This window comes from Lissotriton vulgaris, chromosome 9, assembly GCF_964263255.1.
Source record: "Lissotriton vulgaris chromosome 9, aLisVul1.2, whole genome shotgun sequence".
Lineage (NCBI taxonomy): Eukaryota > Metazoa > Chordata > Amphibia > Caudata > Salamandridae > Lissotriton > Lissotriton vulgaris.
The window spans coordinates 843,691,519-843,710,601 of NC_141697.1; the positions used below are offsets into that span (position 1 = coordinate 843,691,519).

The 19,083-nt window shown below is 45.4% G+C and overlaps 1 protein-coding gene across 1 annotated transcript in view; it reads right to left on the reverse strand.

Moving 5' to 3' along the window:
- Positions 1 to 19,083, reverse strand: part of LOC147692349 (solute carrier family 22 member 6-A-like) — a 1,393,226-nt gene that overhangs the window by 527,964 nt on the left and 846,179 nt on the right. The gene's annotated exons all lie outside the window — the stretch shown is intronic.

A 19,083-nucleotide genomic window follows, 5' to 3' on the forward strand; every position in this document is an offset into this window, starting at 1 on the left:
TTGTCTTATGGTGGGAGAGACCGGATGGAATTTGGGGATTCGGCCTAAGAGTCTGGCGGCTGCGTTCTGTATAGACTGCATTTTTGTTAACACTCTCTCCTGGGCCCCTAGAAACAAAGCGTTACAATAGTCTAGGGTGGAGAGCACCAGGGAGCTTACCAGTGTTTTTGCCATGTTTTCAGGTAGGAAGGGCAGAATTTTTTTGATGAGCCTAAGTTTATAAAAGGCTGAAGAGGATATCTGGTTGGCATGTGGAAGAAAGTTCAGGCGGTTGTCGAACGTAACTCCCAAGTTCCTCACTTTGTCAACCGGGACTGGGGGCTGGCCCATGGATGACGGCCACCAAAGAGGGGACCACTCTGGAGAAAGATTGCCGAAGATTACAACCTCCGATTTATCGGAGTTTAGCTTCAGGCAATTGTGTGACATCCAGTTCCCGATGGCCGACATGCCCTGGTTAAACATGTTGGCTTTCTGAAGTCCGTCATTTTTGACGGCAAGGACCAGTTGAGTGTCATCAGCGTATGAAGTGAGGCTCATCCCGTGTGCCCTGATGACATTGGCAAGGTCCGACACATAGATGTTAAAAAGTGTCGGACTAAGGGATGAGCCTTGGGGAACTCCACACGGTAATGACAAGGGGGAGGATTCAAAAGGTCCCACAGTGACAACCTGGGTCCTGTTGGCCAAGAAAGAGGCCAGCAGATTTTTGGCTTTACCTTGAATGCCTATGCTCTCGACACGGTCGACCAAGGTGGTGTGGTCGACCGTGTCAAAGGCCGCTGACAGGTCTAGAAGAATCAGGACGGCAGTGCCTCCTGCATCCCGGATGGATCTGATGTCGTCCGCCGCTTTGACCAAGGCCGTCTCCGTTCCGTGAAAGCGACGGAAGCCAAACTGTGTTTCATCTAGGCATTTGTTATCCTCGATGAAGGAGGAGAGTTGAATATTCATAATTTTTTCCACTATTTTAGCTAATAGTGGGAGACTGGCGATGGGGCGGTAGCTTTTGGGTTCTTCTTTATCAAGAGTAGGTTTCTTGAGCAACGGTTTTATTAGGGTTTTCTTTAGTGACTCGGGATAGATGCCGGTGTTGAACATGGAGTTGCAGATGTTGGTTATTGAGGGTAAGACTGTATCTATGATGGGTTTCAAGACCTTCAAGGGACATGGGTCGAGGGCCGATCCCGATTTGATGGTGGATACAATTTTTAGCACCTGCGGACACGTGACCTCGCTGAACTGCGAGAGAGTGGGTCCTCCAGGTTGAGTTGATGGCCTGTGAGATAGGGTAACGTTATTGGCGAAAACCCTGTAAATGTCATCAACTTTGCTGAAGAAGAACTTTGAAAGAGCGTCGCAAAGGGTTTGAGACGGGGGAGGTGTGAGATCCACAGAGGAACCCGCTAGTTGTTTGGTGGTCTCGTATAGGCATTTATTGGAATTTTGAGCGGATTCAATTTTATTGCAATAATACTGTTTTTTTGCGTCCATGATAAGCTGTTTGTATTTTGCTACCGACTCTTTATATAGGAGTTTGGCTTCGGGTGAGTAGTCCTTCCGCCAGTGTCTCTCTCTATTTCGGCACTGTTGCTTTTGGGTATGCAGTACCTCTGAGTACCACGGGGCCGAGGGGGTAGATCTGTTACGTGACCGTTGTTTAACTGAGACCAGATCTTTGGCTGCTAAGCTCACCCAGTTGTAAAATTGGGACGTGGCATTGTTCGGGTCCGGAGATAAGGTCGGGAGGGTGTCATTAAGCAAGGTTTTCAACCTGCATACATCTATGTCATCCCATGCCAAGTAAATGATGAACTGGAACCCCTATATGCAACCCCTTTTTTCCCCAAAACCACCCACCCATGCCTTTTTTAGGGAGAGGCGGGCGGGGACGGGGACGGAGCAGAGGGAACACACAAGTGACCTGGGAGGACGAAGACGCAGTGGGGAAACACACCCGCAGTCGGACAGCAACAGCCAGCACGAGTGCAGTCTAAGTCTTGTAACAAACCTCTCAAAGAAAATTCTCACACCAGACGAAACGAAAGTCCTGGAGAGAGGTCTGGGTTTTGTCCCTACTTCACGTCCGGACAAATTTCGACTCCATTGCGAGCTCGCACAGTTCTTTAGAAAACTTAAACTCAAGGCGTTTTTTGAGTCCAAAGAGCAGTCTGAAATCAACGAACAGGAGTTTGACACAACATTCAGACCGAAATCAACTTTCATGCCACCACCACATACTGTACCAGCAGCGATCACAGCTTTTGAACAGGCGTTTACAAAAGATCTGGAAGCCCTTGAAAATCCCAAACGGTTCAACAACTTCTCGGCGGCAGAACACAAAGCCCTTGAGAACTTGAAAAATGACAAAGACATTGTCATTAAACCCGCTGACAAGGGTGGTGGGATTGTCATCCAGGATACTGAGGATTACGACAAAGTCTGCCTAACTCTTCTGAATGACAGAACGAACTATACCCTTCTTACCACAGACCCTACTGCTGAAATGAAAGCACGAATATCCACACTTGTACGAGAGGCTGAGCTGAATGAACATATCTCACCTCATGAGGCGGCATACCTTATGGCAGGGGGTCCAACGATCCCATATTTCTATACATTGCCAAAAACACACAAAAATGTATTACCGCCACCAGGACGCCCCATAGTGTCTGGTATTGGCTCAGCATTGGAACCTCTATCCACCTTCTGCGACCATTATCTAAAGCCAATAGTGCAAAACTCCAGCACCTACCTGAAGGACACAAAAAGCCTTCTCAGGCTATTGAATGACATCTCTTTTCAACCAGACTCTGTCATTCTGGTCACTATGGACATAGAGAGTCTGTACACCAGTATCCCGCAGGAAGAAACACTACGGGTACTGGCACAAGCACTGGACACAGTGACTTGGGAATACGTCACGCCAAAGGCTTTCATCTTACAATGTGCAAGGATGGCACTTAAAGAAAATTACTTTGAGTATAAAGGGCAACTGTACCTTCAATGCACGGGGACCTCAATGGGCAGCACCTTCGCTCCTAGCGTAGCGGGGTTGTACGTATACGATTTTGAGACCAAGCATATCCTACCCACATCCAACCCTTTTGCCTCCTCCATAGGATTATGGAGGAGGTACATTGATGACATTCTCATACTATGGACGGGCACTGAAAACAATCTGATTGAATTCCTGAGCTGGGTCAATACCCTTGACCCTTATCTAAAATTCACTCATAATTACAACAAGGAACAAATAGTTTTCTTGGACGTAGTGATAAAGATTGAGGGAACATCTCTCACCACTGTGACCCATCACAAACCTACGGCAAGGAACAACCTTCTGCAATTCAGCAGCTTCCATCCAAGGCCACTGCGTGAAAACTTGCCCTATGGGCAATACCTCCGCTTAAGAAGAAATTGCAGCAGCACTACAGACTATAAGACACAGGCAATGGACCTAACTGTCAAACTGAGACAAAGAGGCTACCCTCAAGGAATCCTCAATAAAGGACAGACCAGGGCCCGTAACCAGCCTCGGGAAGCCCTCCTTGAAGAGAATGTGAAAATTGACACTGATGTCCCATTAACTTGTGTTACTACATATAGCACGCTTTCAGACAATGTCAAAAAATCAATAAATAAGAACTGGAGAATTATCACCAGTAGCATTGGTGATTGGGAAAAACCACTTTTTTCCTTCAAAAAGGGCAGAAGTCTCAAGGATGCCCTGGTCCACACAAGGCCTTTAATATGCCCATCATCACTTACCAGATCCGTCACTGAACCATGGCACTTACCCCCCATTACTGGCCATTTTCCATGCACAGACTGCAGTGTCTGTCATTTAACCACCCACACTAAACAGTTAAATCTGGAACCGGGCAAAGTATGGACCCAAAAATCCCATACCAACTGTAACTCCATGAACGTTATATACTTGATTACCTGCCCGTGTGCCAAGAGATATGTGGGCATGACAACCCGGAAAGTCAAGACACGCATTGGCGAACATCGCAGTAATGTTCGCTGTAAGAAAGTAACCACCAAACTCAGCGAACACTTTCTGCAGGCAAATCATACTCCCAATGATATGACCTGGACAGTAATAGAACAGGTCAATAACCCCAGGAACAGAGAGAACATCCTGTTTGAAAAGGAGCAACGCTGGGTCTATAGACTCAATACACATATCCAAGGACTAAATGATCAAATACCTTGGGCCAGCGTTCTGAAACAGTAATATTGACCAGTAATGACTCTTTTTCCTGATGGGGCACCACCCTAGATCATTGTCCTAAACTTGTGATAATAAGAACCTTCTTGTTGCAGCTCCAACAATATAAAAACGATGCACCATTAGTAGTAACTCCTTGGATACACTACCTATGGGGGACGTTTACCCTGTTATTGCCTTACTTATGTGACCGATTATGGGCTAGTTAATCAGCCACAATGAGCCATGTACGTGTACATTAATACTAAAGTCCGCTTTACAAAAACGGACCCAAGGCTCACGAACGGATCAGCTGATCCTTGGAGGCTTGCGTGCTAAGCCTCGTTGTAAACACAACCTGTGACTCTATCACTGTGCGCGCATGCGCACCATGCGTGTATTCCAAGCCTCACTCTCACGCAGAAAGACGCGAGCGCTCTGCTCGCGGTAACGCGGGGCTTGCTTCCCAAGCCTTGCCTTCAAACAAACGCCTCCTATTGGCAGACGCCTCGACGCCTCCCCCTCTTAGCGCCGGGCTCGCCCCTCGCTCGCGATCCACGAGATCCAGCGGGGGACAGCTAGGTGCCGAGTGGGTGCCGAGCGTTGCGGGCGTAAGACCAACCATTTGGACATCTAAATAACCTAAGTGTTTGTGTGTGAGATTCTGCCAGATTCCTTGAACTCTCCGTATGTTTGTGTGTTTTTACCTTGATAGGGTGTGCCATTGTCGCTCCCACCCCCCCCCCTGAATCTATGGGGCGTGGTTCACATTGAGTACAAGTGAGGATTGTTTCACTTATATTTCCATTATTTCACTATTTTGCGTGCCGATTTAAAGCTCCCTAATTCACGGCCAGCGGGGCTACGCATAACCACTACGTAGCTCCGTTTCCTACGCTACACCACAGGGATTACTTCTCCGCCTCCTTACTATAGGTAATGTTATAAATACGGGCAGCCGCCTGGCTTCCCACACGGATGGACTTAGCACTGCAAGCCTCCATTTACATTACCAAATTGCGCAACGCCTTGTGTCAGATCACTTGACTCTGGCTCTAGTTGAGGCCCATCACCATGGCTCTTGGGCACAACCTTTAGTCTACAATGCAATCCATCTCGGCCACGGCCATTGATAGGTTTGTTAGCAAGTATCACGCCACACCACAGTTCAATGGCAACAAAACTTGATCAATAATTGTTTTTATGTTTTGTGTGTTTTCTGTTTGTCTACTTACAGACTTCTGGGCTCCTCGCAATAGAGGCAAATCCCCCAGCCTTTTAGTTTGTACTTTTAAACGCACCCTTTTTTTACACATAGTGCTACTTTTTAACTTTCACTGCCTATGGCAGGGTAGGCCTTAGCGCGCCTACACCTGCTGAGGTAACACTCGCTTACTGGTCCTGACGAAAGCCCTGTAAATTCACACACTTAAAGGGCAGAAGCATGTTGACCTTCCCCTGACAGGGAAACACCAGTGTTTCTTTTGGATAGTTTCCCTGCACATAGTCTTTAATTTTATTATGTCAAGTTGACCAGCGAATAAATGATTTTTTGGGACAACCTCTGACATTTTTAACCACACTTTTTTCACTCTTCACTCTCACAAAACCTGCTCCGCAGTCTCCTGGCGTCGTAGCACACTGGGGAGGTACTCGATCTCCCCAGTGGACCCGATGATGAAGCATGTCACCACTAGGGTGAGTGAGGGTTTCCTGAAAAAATCATGCATTTTTTCTTGAAAGTTGGTCCAGTCCTTTGACCAACCACAGCTGGCCTCATATTCTTACGTGCTATCTCCACTATATTAATTTAGAATATAGACATCTCCAAGCATCCTTTAGGAAATTAATAGCTGCTAGATCCAGAATTGCAGCTCTAGTATTCCTCATTCTCTGAAAGGAATTTTTCCTAGTAGTGTCTAAATTATAATTCATAATAGAATTAAAATCTCCCAGCACAATATATTCCCCATCCCATACAAGCAGTTCCATATTAATCTGATCAAAAATTGTTGGCTCATCTTTATTTGATGCATAAACCCTACATATTGTATATTTTCGACCTTCCAGCTTTATCTTAATCTTTATTTAGCGGGTAGATGGGCAATGGCCCATCTACCCGCATTATCAGTTAGTGTCTTAAGTATTTCACCTTTTAAGCCTTTGTGCTTTAAAATCGCCACCCCCCGAATTGAAGCATTAAATTCAGTACAAACTATAATATCGTATCCTAGTTGCTTAAGCAAGTGTTTACCTTTATAAGCTATATGAGTTTCTGTGATGACCACGATTTGAGGGTTATACATCTTAAGCTCCTCATATACAAGGCTCCTCTTTATTCTATTAAGCCCGACACGTTCCAAACTAGACATTTTATTTGATACATTTCAAATAATATATGTCCCTATCTATATGACCTCTGTAATAAATCAAATCAGCTTTATAATTCCTCTTATTTTTGTAGATTTTGCGTCCTTTGATGCATTTTTTTACCCCAAAGCATATCTTTCTCTTCCCCACCCCACACTCTACCTCACCCTCCCCCCACCCAATAGCTACCTGCAGGTCCCCCCCTTAGACCGGCTGACGCTATATTGGCAGCCAACAAGCGGATTTAGCCGCTTATAGGATCCGGGCATTCAAAATAATCAAAAGAGCCGTGCTTTATAGTCGTCAATATCTAATGTGACCTATTCCCACCCAGCCCAAAATAACAAACCAGTCTAGAGATAGTTTGAAGGGAATAACAATAGAGCCATAGACAAAGGTCACAAAATCCAAAAAAAGGTAAAGTATACGATCATAACATTAGTCAATACCCAGTTCATTTTTCCATTCTCCAAGTAGCCATAGCAGATTCAACCTCGTTCTCTTCCAAGAAAAAATAAGACCGGCCATTTTTGATTACTTTCAGTTTTGCTGGTTCTTGTAAGAAAGCTTGACAACCCAATTCCTTAATTGGATCAATAAATTGTTTCAGTTTCCAGCGTCGTTCCAGAGAAAGTTTACTTAAATCAGATCTAACGAAAAATATAACTGAATCAATGGTAACTGGAGTATTTGCCCGTGCTTTTATTGATATGGCTTGGCGGAGCAGATAGTTACCTATACATATCAAGATTGGACGAGGATATTTACCACTCTTATTCCTTTGAACTAGGGGTAGCCGATGGGCACGTTGAATCTGCGAGTCCCAATCCCAATCTGATAAGTCAGGGAAAGCCTTTTGAAACAATTGGGCAATAAATGCCCCAGGATCAGCTCCCTCGGCTCCCTCCGCAATACCAAAAACACGTAAATTCTGTCTCCGTTGTCTGTTTTCTAAGTCTTCAAGTTTAGCTTGCATCTGAAGTAGTTGAGAAGCATGTTTATTCACAGCAATTTCAGAGCGATGTGACTTTTCCTCTGTTAGAACCACTCTTTGCTGTAGTTCCTCCATATCTTGGGAGACAGCCCTCAATTTACACAACATCTCTTGCAGAGAGGCTTGAGTCTTACTACTGTCTTCCCTCATCTGCTGATAGTGAATCTTGGCTTCTTGTTTCTGTTCATTTAGTAGCTGCAATATCGTCTGAAAAGATGCGGACACCTCCCCTTGAAGGGTCCAATCTGCTGATAAGATAGAAGAGTGATCCGGCCCCTCTGAAGTAATTTCTTTTGTTGACTCTGCCATTGGAGCCGGTTCGATGCCACCCATTGTTACTCTTACAATACTAGCTGTGTCTTGTACTGAATTATTGTTATTGGATGAGAGTGTAGGGGTATCGCCAATAGATGTTGTTGGTATTAAAAAGGGCGATTGCAAAATTGTTAATGAAGAAGAGGAGGTTTCTTCTAAAGGTTCTTTACCAGAGCCAGATAGATCTTGTCCTTCCATTAAAGCCACCAAATTTCCTCATTCTGAGCTGCAGTGAGTACTTCAATTGGCCGTTGGTTGGAACCCGTTGATCCAGGTGCATCCGTCATAGAATTAGAAACATTTGCATCGTCGGTTACAACATCCAGATCACTAGGACTATTACCTGAAAGTCTCATAGCCATTGATTTAACACCTCCCTTAGCTTGCACCCATTGTCTGATAGGGCTATTTTCTGCTATTGCTTTCATAGTACTTGGCTTAGGTTTGCTTATAGTCCTTTTGGCTTTATTCTTAGTTTTGCCTTTAAGCTTTTTGATGCTGATAGCTTTATCTTTGTGTTTAATTAATCCTGATGGTGTGTTATTCCCATGATCATAAAGGTCAAAATACTCCTCATCTGTCTCGATTCCATCAACATTATCACATCCTTCAGCCCCTACCACTCCCATTTCAGCTGAGTTTACGGTTAAGATAGTAGATAACACTTGATTAGTTGAGGTATTTTCTGTAAGGAAAGTTTCAGATTGGGTGGGGTTCATACTGATATTAGTTACCAAGCTTGTAGCTTGATTAATCGGGGCAAGAGAACCGATAACTGAGCCAATGTTAGCTTCAAGTTCGATTTCATTTACTTTTGTCAAGGGACAGTTGTTTGATGTAAGCTCGGCATTAGCTTTATCGTTTGTCACTTTACCCCCTATAACCGTAGAAACTGTAGCAACGCTCTGGTTCTCTAAATTAACATTGTTACACGTTGTCTCAGGCAGTATTGAGTGAGCTCCCACATTTGGTAACATAGTATCATCAGCGTTAGTTTTAGAGCCACCCACATTTACCCCCAGCTTCTCTTGCCTACCAGAAAGTTGTTTGTTCATGTCCAGAGCAGGAGCTGGTGTATTGTTAGCAGCCTTTCCCATAGAGATTGGATCGTTGGAAGTGGTGGACATTAACAGCGCCGGCGTTTGTTTCCCGGTTATTGCCGTGGTCCGGGTGTTCCGCGCTTGAAGTTTCGGCGCCATCTCAGATTGACCTGTTGCCGTTGCCGATGAGGAAAACCGCCGATAGACCCGCAGGCCGAACCAGCTAACCGCCGACCAGCCCCTCGTAGACTCAGGGGTCAGACGTGGTAATCGAGCGAAGTGAAGCAAGCTCCGCACTCGGCTCTCATTCAGCCGAAGTTACAGCATCCAGGTAGGCTCTAATCCGCAGCGCTCCGCAGCACCCGTACCCAATCCGCAGTGAAATACGGGGGCTCCGCTTTAGCGCCCTGAAGAGTCACAATCATTGGCAGTACCAGCAGCGTAACCCACAATGTTGAAATAAGTTTAGAAAGCCAGTAATCCAAGAAGTGACCGCTTTAAAACACAAGGTCAGTTACAGCATACACGGCATTACAGCATACACGGCAAACATGCATGCAAGCCCGGACCCGTTCAGCGCTCCTCCGCTCTGGCGGTGTCAATCCGCCATCTTGGACCTGCATATTTCCATATACAAAAACACCTGAATCATACACAGTACCACTAATTGTCAGCAGTGGGGCCCTACTAGCATTATAGTCATTTCCATTTGGATTCAAACGAGCCAGCATCTACTCCCTGTGCAGAAAAGGCCAAATATACCCTTAGTTAGACAACTGTCTCGTCAAAGGTATCCACAGCCGCGTGAATCAGCCTGTTGCACAGACTAGGTGGGTTTTAAACATCCAAAAGTCTTCACCCTAGTGGTGGGTTTGGTATATACCACCTCTACCAATTGTAGAACACATCTCCCAACCCCACTCTTCTTAGGACCGAATAGAGAATTTCCACTCCACCAAATCAAATGTCTTTTTTGGTATCTAAAAAGAGCGCGGCAGGAAGCACCTCCACGTCAGTGTGTGCTATGGATCTAAAAATAGTGCGTACATTGCACGTGAGAGAGCGCCCAGGTACAAAGCAGTCTGCTCTTACCCAATAATATCCGGGAGCATCAAGGCTATTCTATTAGCGAGGACTTTCGCAAACAGTTTGGTGTCGGTGTTAAGGAGGGACAGAGGCCTGTACGAGGCACAATGCAATGGATTCTTGCCATAATCAGTGTGGTGTCGCACATGGATGGCAGCATTATGCCGTCCCCAGCCATTTCGGTGAAAAGCTTAATTAGGTGTGGTATCAAATGTTTCTGGTATGCATTATAAAAGGCTGCGGTGAGTCCATCAGATCCAGGAGCCTTATCGTTAGCCATACTTTTTAAGGCCACACTGAGTTCTGTGGGTCAGAGTGGAGCCAGAAGTTTTTCCCTGTCTGAATTAGTCATCCATTTCATTGCAATATGAGCCAATACTCTTTATCTGGCTCATCCGGGTTAGGATTGCATGTTTTTTACAATCTGGAATAGTATTCATGGAATACATCAACAACCTCAGAAGGGCCACTGACTAATTCATCTTTATCATTGTAGATCTGTTCAATTTCGGCACTATTTCTACTGTGCCTGGTAAGTCTTGCTAATGTGGAGCTAGGTCGTTCCCCTTCTGCGTATACTCTTGCAGTGGCAAACTTTCCTAAGTGTTTGATCTCCGTGTCAGCTAGCTCATGGAACTCCTCAATTTGTGCTCTGATTAAGAATAGTGTTGTGGCCCCTGGCTTTACTAGCATTCATTTCTCTAAGTCTTTTAGCTCCGTTCTACTTTCTGCAACTGCACTCTAATCAAGCTTAGTACACCAGCGTGTTTGGAGGCCGTTATACCCTGAATATAGGTCGTTATACCCTGAATATACATCCTAAACGTCTCCCAGATGGTGCACATCTTGGGGACACTACCCAAATTGGGCGCAAAGAACTCTTCTATAGCCTTCTCCAACTCAACATGAAACACTGTGTCCAAAAGTGAGTATTGGGGGAACCTCCATTCCCTAACTCTGGGTTTCATGTTAGGTATTTTCAATCACATACGCACTGGAGAGTGATCGGAATATGTGCGAGGCATATGTTCAAACTAGTTGATGTAGGGTATCAGCTCACGGGAAGCGAACCAATAATCATTTCTGTGTCATGTGCTGTCGAGTAATGTGTGAATTCCCTCCCCATAGGGGACTGATGTCGCCATACATCTGCCACGGCCTCCGTTTCAGCAATGTCCATTATCGCCTCTGCTGTGGCTATCGGTTTTCTAGCGGGGCCTTTAGATCTATCTAATTCCGGCTTAGGACACAATTAAGGTTACCACCCCAGAGTGGGGGATATGTGAAAACTGCGTAGTGTAGGCATATAGTGTATGATAGAATTGTGGGTCTTCATGATTAGGGCCATACAGGCCCACCAGCAACACATTAAAATTACCTTTATGACATCTAGCCACAACATACCTCCTTCCGGGATCGCTACTTATTATTTGTACTTGAGGGTCTGTATCCTTCCTAACCCAATTCAGGATGCCTCTGGAGTGTGTGGTGAAACATGATTCAATGCGAATTCCCCTCATATTCCGTTGTGTCAAAATCCCACTCCGTGGGGCCAAGTGAGTTTCTTGTAGGATGGCCACGTCAATTTGGTGCCTGCTTAAATAGTTGGCCACTTTGTGAAGCTTGTGTCTATCGTTTAGCCCTCTGATATGCCATGTCACCAGGTTCAGATTGGTGACAATAGGTTGCCTATACTTCTCGCTCTGCATGCCTTTGCGTAGTGTATACTTCATCGTACTTCTTTGGTGGTGTCTAGGGCAGCCTAAATGGTATTTTGTAATTGCTCTGCTGTTTTCCAGCAAACATTGAAACATTGAACAACATTCCCTCCCCACCACGCCACATCCCCCAACATTTGACATGGCGAACAACAGCCACCTTGTGGTGCCCCCCGTACCCCATTATAAACAACTATTCATTTGTGGTATACACTTAGAGGCGGAGAGGGCCTCCCTACCGTACCCTCTGGTATCTTACATTTTATCATATTTACACCAGTGTTATTGAAACCCGCACCGCCAACAATTATAACTTACAAATTGTCCATACAATAAATCAGCTGCGTCGTAGCGGCAGAGATCCCCCTGACCCTTATGTCATACTCGGCTGCAGCGGCTCTTACACTCAGATTATTCCAATAGGCTAGGTGCCTGAAAGAAGGCTCTGTTACAATATCTGGGTAATCTTACAGGCTTAGTCTTGTTTGTCTAAGTCGCTACTGGATGCTTCCTCCGCTTCATTCAGTTCGGTAGGGCTCCTTCTCGCTGCTTTTCGGATGTGTTCCTGTAGTGCTTTCTGCAAGGCTTTGGGATCCGTGTAGATTTTTGGTTTGCCATTCATTTTGACGTTTAACCTGGCGGAGTATAACATTGCACAGTCCTTGTTGGGTTCACGTAGTTTGCGTTAACCAGGATGAATTACCTCCTTGCTTCCTGTACCAAGGGCGTGAAATATGGGAATATTGATAGCGTTGAGCCCTCATAATGAAGTTCTTGCAACTCTCTGGCTTGGCGCAGTGCTGCATCTCTATCCCTGTAATTAAGTACCCTCGCTATCACAGGTTGTGGAGCTGCTCCCGGTGGAGGTCTTGGGGCCAGGGATCGATGCGCCCTCTCCACTATGAAGACTGTGGAAAAAGTGTCGCACCCCAATAAAGACACAAGCAGTTGTTCAATGAATTGTTCCATATTTCCAGTTGGTGTGGCTTCTGGAAGGCCCGTGATAGGTAGGTTGTTGCACCTTGAGAGCGCTTCTACATCTTTGGATTTATCGCGAATAACCATCAGAAGCTTCTCCATTTGTTTCTAAGATTTATCAGTTTCAGTCTAGGCGTTTTCAGCTTCTGATATTCCGTGCTCTGCCATATCCAACCTTTCCACATGTTTATCAAAGTGCTCCGTTATTCGGTCAATTCGATAGGATAGAGAGTCTATTTTGCTATCTATAGTGGTAAGGCTCTGTTGCATGCCAGTAAGAATTCGGTGTAAATCCCCCTCTGTGCTTGCAGACACTGTGTCTTGCGAAAGTGTGGTGGTCTTTGCTTCATTTTCCTTACTCCTCGTGGATTTACCCTGCTCAAACTGCAGTTTGGATTGGAGTTAATTTGTGTTACCCATGGTCAATGTTGCTGCTACAGACGTTATTAGGAAGTTTATTAACACACGAAAGCCACTGTATAATCCCAGAGCTTGTGGCTGCGCAGATGGCTGTACTTTAGTGCAAACAAAAAACTCAATTAGTTCTCTTCAGCGGCAGATTATGAGCGGTTGGTCTGGGCTAATGGTTCTACGCTCTTATCCACGATGGGCTAGACCTTAGTGATACAGAGCTGGCCTATGAGTTCCTACATGCACACCATATGCGTTTAAAAGTATCCACTGGTCTTCAATCTGTGTAATGTGTCCACAGTTGCAGTGCCTGCATGTTAGTAGGGGAATTCTTCAATTTGAGCCTGTTACTTCCTGTAGCTCGCGCTATGGAGCGGTGGTACTGTAATACCACATTACCGAAGCAGCGTTTGAGTCTCCGGCCCGTGTTTTGTGGACCAGCTGAGTCGTATGTGGAAAACAAGGCCAGCCGGCCCACAACTGTGTCATGGCTTCCCCCTGGCAGTTTACCGTTACTCACCGCCGTTATTAGATGTCGGCCAGGTGCGGCACAGCGTGTGCGTTCTGCTGGAGTCAGCGCTCACCTCCCCTTGCCTTTCCAATGCTCCTTTATGGGGCAAATAAGTTCTCGGCTTTTGTGGCTGTGCAGATCACGGATCTGGAGGATATCTTTAGGATAGATTAGACAGTCCTCGGAGCTCGTCTAAATGGTGGCCCTCTTGGTGTCAGACAAACTCTGCCCCCATCAGAAGACTACATTATTGGTCAGTTGGGAGCAGCGCAATCAGTGATTGAGGAAGTTGGGCCAACATTATACTCCAATGGGAGTGGACAGTGATCTTTTTAAACTGGCCCCCAGAATACCATTGTTTGATGGAACAGGCACTGAGAAAAGCAGTCAGGCTGAAACGCGTCTGCCTTGCATTTCATTCAACACTCTCTTGTAATGACCTTGATCTTCGGTAATAAACCCAGTGGTTAGAACCGAGCATGTGTCGGACCCATTTTTTGGGAAAATGGGACTGGACTGTAGAAACAAAGTAGACGCTCACTCAAGTATAGTTTGTTCGTAATGATTTAATCACCAGTTACGCGTTTCGGAGAACCACGTCTCCTTGTTCACAAGTGAAACAGTAGGGAAAATGTTGGATTGCCTAGGGGTAAAACTTACTATTCCCACTTTAATTAATGCAACAGTAGTTAAAGTGTTGGATAGCGGAAAGGCAAAATGTACTATTCCCACTCCAGTGACTGCAACAGGAGGGGTAACACTTTCTATTCCCACTCCAGTGAGTACAATAGTAGGGAAAGTGTTCAGCAGCGGAGTGGTAAAAAGTACTATTCCCACTCCAGCTAGTGTCCCCAGTCACTACTTTAAAGGCCTCCCACTCAGTCTCCCTGGATTGAGCCGACCCCTCATTTTCAGTGCTTGACAGTTCTTGGCAGTGTGTTGGTCTTTGCTCCTCTTTCTACTTCGACGAACGGGGAGCGAGCAGGGTGTGCAGACCGCCCGAGCAGGACAAGCAGGACGTGCAGACTGCCCGACCGCCCGACCGCTGGAGCAGCCGCTGGAGCGGCCGCTAAGGAGTGCTTGCTTTTGGTGCTTTGGACCCCGCCCATGTCTGTGGTCGGAAGGGCCACGAGTCCGCTAGTCTGTGAGTTCACGAAACGCGGCTGGGCTGAGCTTTGGTGTGGAGCTTTGCGACGCCCAGGACTCGGCAGAGAACCGTGGACCGTGACCCGCTTCACAGCGCGGGCTCATCGGCGTTGCAGCGTGGTGCGGCGGAGGGAGCCAGGCGCCTCGCAGTGCAGCCGAGAATTGCCTGAGATCGAGCCTGCTGCCACACACGGAGAGGCGATCCATTGGCTCTCTCGGCGACGGAGTGGCAGAAGAGCAGTATTGGTGGAGCGAGCGCGTTTGGCAGGGGCTGGAATCCTTGCACCACTTTTCTCTTCAAGCTGTAGGACCCCTTTGCACCATCTTCAAGCCATCTTTAAAACCATCTCTGACTCAAGCCAGTTCAGAGTTCAGTCAGGTTGGAGCGAAGAGCGGGAGGCTGGAGGCCCAGAGACAAGGGGTGAGTTGGGGGAAATTGACTCAATTGACTCAATTGACTTATGTTGTTTCCACTGTTGGCTTGATTCGTGCCTCCCAAAAAAAAACCTTTACATTACCGCTATCACAACCTCCCCATTTCTGCCGCTTTCATTCAAACCATCTCTTCCCCACTGCGTGACACCTGTCTCATTAGCATATCGCCATCTGTCGCTCCTCCATATTGACAGGATCCGCACACACTACAATTATTGCCTCTAAATTCAGACTCTGCACCCCTTTCAAGCTTAAAGACCAGGCGCTTGGTAGACATCCATCGCATAGAATAAACATGCGGACAAGGAACGCGGGACTTATTCAATCTCAGCCCAATAATCGCCCTCATAAGTCCGCAAGATGACAAAAAGCCAAGATGTTATACCCAGTGGGTAAAGACAACACATGGCACGAAACAACCTTACAGGTCAGGACCCCACAGGATGGGAAACAAATGGGAGAAGAGCAGACACATTTCCCCCCAGTTTTTGGGTCAGTTTCTAGGACGGATACTGAAAACACAAACACAATTATAAAGGGGGCTACATGTATAACAGGAAACCTGAGTATTCATGTTGAAACGGACAACAGCAACCAAAATAGAAATTCAAATAGTAACAGCATCAGTACTTGCAGCAGTATTAGTGCTAACAGCAACAACGTTATCAGGAATTATTTTCAAAAATGCTCAAAACAAGATAATTCCATTGCCTATGAAAAATCAACTGCCATACTTTCCGATGCAACGAGGCCGGATACCTATGGATCTAATGCTAACAAACCACCATGCACTGTTAAATATGAACCTTCGAATCAAAACTTTTCATCGGCTGTTCCTCTCTCACCAAAAGTTTTGATTGTGAAGGTCAACAAAGTACCAGCTGAAGAATATTCAATTGCCCATAACCTGTCCAGAGCCAATTACCCAGGAATTAATACATTGGTGTCTACAAATTCGTCTAACGATCTCCCAGAGGCGCAACTTACTTCCGCTTCAGAGGGAAGTGAAATAAATAAGGAATCTTACACCTTAACAGAACATACCGCGAATATCAAGGATAAATGCGTATTCTTGAAATCCCAGTTGTGATCTTCGACCGCTCCGCTTGTGCCCTTTAAACTGGGGGACGACGACGCGGCCCTTCTGCCAAAAGAAAACCCTTATTCAGACTTGGATCAAAGTTTAATAAATGCAAACAAACCGTTGCCGTTCGTCTTCCACAAAAACAAACTTCGAATCCACTTTGGCACCACAAAGGATAGAAAACCATCTTGCACTAATCAATGAGGCCCTGATCTCAATGGGAACGCAGCAATAATGCATGTGGATAAATTAGACATCCAAATAAACATACTGCAATCTGTAGCAAGCCTGATTGATGGAGTGGATCTAAAATTGGAACATTTAAACTCCTTGATACATAGAGCACAGGTGGATACAAAGGCAATGATAAAACCTAATAATTGCGGGTGCTCTCCGATATTGCAGTCTTTGGGAAAACTCCCGGAAATAATGAGCACATTAGTCACGGACCTTAAGTATGAGGCAAATAGAAGGAAGAGCAACACAATATGCTCCTCTCCTCAAAATCCAATGCAGAGAACAAATGCAAAATGCATACACAAAGGGAAAAATATGACAAAAGCCGCGCATTCACCTCTAAGGCCAAGGGGAGAACCAGCTAACAATAATTATAAGTGACACCCAGTCTATACCGGACTTACATCAATGCCCACAGGTTAACCAGGATAGCCTAGTGATAACTCAGGCCATTTCCAGCAACAACAATAATGATTTTAAAGGCCCATTGAGCTCCAATATATTGGTTCTAAATCCAAATTTACAGTCAATACCACAATTCTGCCAATTAATCAAAAAAAAAGTCCTGACAAACCGGATGAACCATCTCCCTTAGCGTTACAATCTTTATCAAGGAAAAACAAGAAAAGACTGAAAAAATAAATAAAACAAAAAAAGTGAACAGTTACACAAATGGGAAAATTGAGCATTGGTTTGCACCGGCAAACCATGCCAACAAAGACAGTAGCAGTGAGAATCAGAAGGATAGTGACCAAACCACTACAGATCAAAATAGAGATATACAAATAAATGAAACTGCTTCCATCACAACATCTCTTAAGAGCCTACCATGCCCCTCAAGAGAAAACTCGATTAAAGTTTTGATTGAAAGATCTCACGCGCCCACTGGCTTCCTGAGCAACACACAGGGCCCACAGATCATCGAACCCGGCAAGGACATTACGCATAAACCTGACACTGCAATGGCAATTGCCCATAAGGGCTCCCAAACTTAACTGACATTTAATGCCCAACAGGAGACAAACACCATTCAAGTAAGCATTAAAGACTACCAACTTCTCCCGGGCCGCACTATTACCTCTAGGATAGACTCACACATCCGCATCGCAAATACAAATTGGACCGGGGGGGAATTGGTCCCACGTGATAACACCATACGGAACCTAAGTGTGCCGCTGGAAACGTCTAAAGACCCTCCCAATGCACTCAACCCCTCCCAGTCGTCTGCCCCAGACCTGGAAAATTCTAAGGTAGTGCTATATCCTGAATACACTTCGCAAGAGAGCTGGGACATCCTCAATAGAGGGAATCTTTTGAAACTCTGCAAAAGTATTCCAGGTCTGGAGAACATAAAATCAACAGACATTGAGAGGGTGGCTTTTGCAGGCCAAGGGCCCAGTGAACAAAACGAAACGACTGAGATAACCTTTACTAACCTGACTATGGCGAACACATTGAAAGGATATAAAACACAACTGGACAATTGGGGCATAAAAATCAAGCTGCTTCTTCCCACAAAATATCCAGAGATCCTGAAAAACAAAGGGCCAAACTACCAACTGGAGGATGAAGATTTGAAGGGACAGAAAAGTAAGAACACTGGATCCATTTTACATTGTTCCATAGGTGGCTCACAAGCAATGCAGTTGAGCAGCAATCTAATCCAAATTTCCAAACAAACAGAAGGAGGCAACTGCTCCTGTACAATCATGGGACGGAGTTGCAAAGACTGGTCTTAGCTCCCCCAGGCCATAAATTCTTCTTCCTAATATTAATATTGGCTATTTGCCGAGCAACCATTTGATACCAACAAAGACTACCATGGACCACTCCCAGCATAATAGCTCTACTATGAGTAATATTAAGATCGGCCACGTGTCGGGCAACCATCCAGTACCAACAAATTTTATTACAGGCCATATTCACCACAATAGCTCCACTGTGAATAACCAATCCATCAATTTATTGTCTTGGAATGTCGCTGGGATACATAAAGTTTTGCAAAGTCCAGGAGCAGTGGCACTCCTGTCTGGAGCAGATATAATCTGTGTACAGGAAACATGGGCTACTACTTCCACACCAATAGTGAACTATGCCGAATATTTTAAACCTGCAAAAAAGGCCAACATTTTTGGGAGACCGTCAGGGGGCATTTCAACATATGTCAAGCATGCACTGAAAGTAAATTTTTTAATAATATAGAACACCTCAGACATTTTCCTGGCTGGAATTTTGAACGGCCTTAATTACGATTGATGGCCCAACTTCAATACGCCTTATTAACGTCTATTATACCCGCCATGGGCAGGACCCAAAAGACAAATTGAGCCTCCTATTAAATGAGATCGAAACTTTGTTAGTACGGTATGCAGGTATGAACTCAATCATGTTGGGTGATTTTAATATGCACGACATAGGGCAAACAATCGATGAAAACCATCATAATGGAAGCACCAGAAGATTCAATGCTCTAATGCGGGTCTATAAGCTGGCAACAACACACAGTCTAAATACAAAAAACAACCCAACAGTATTGATACCC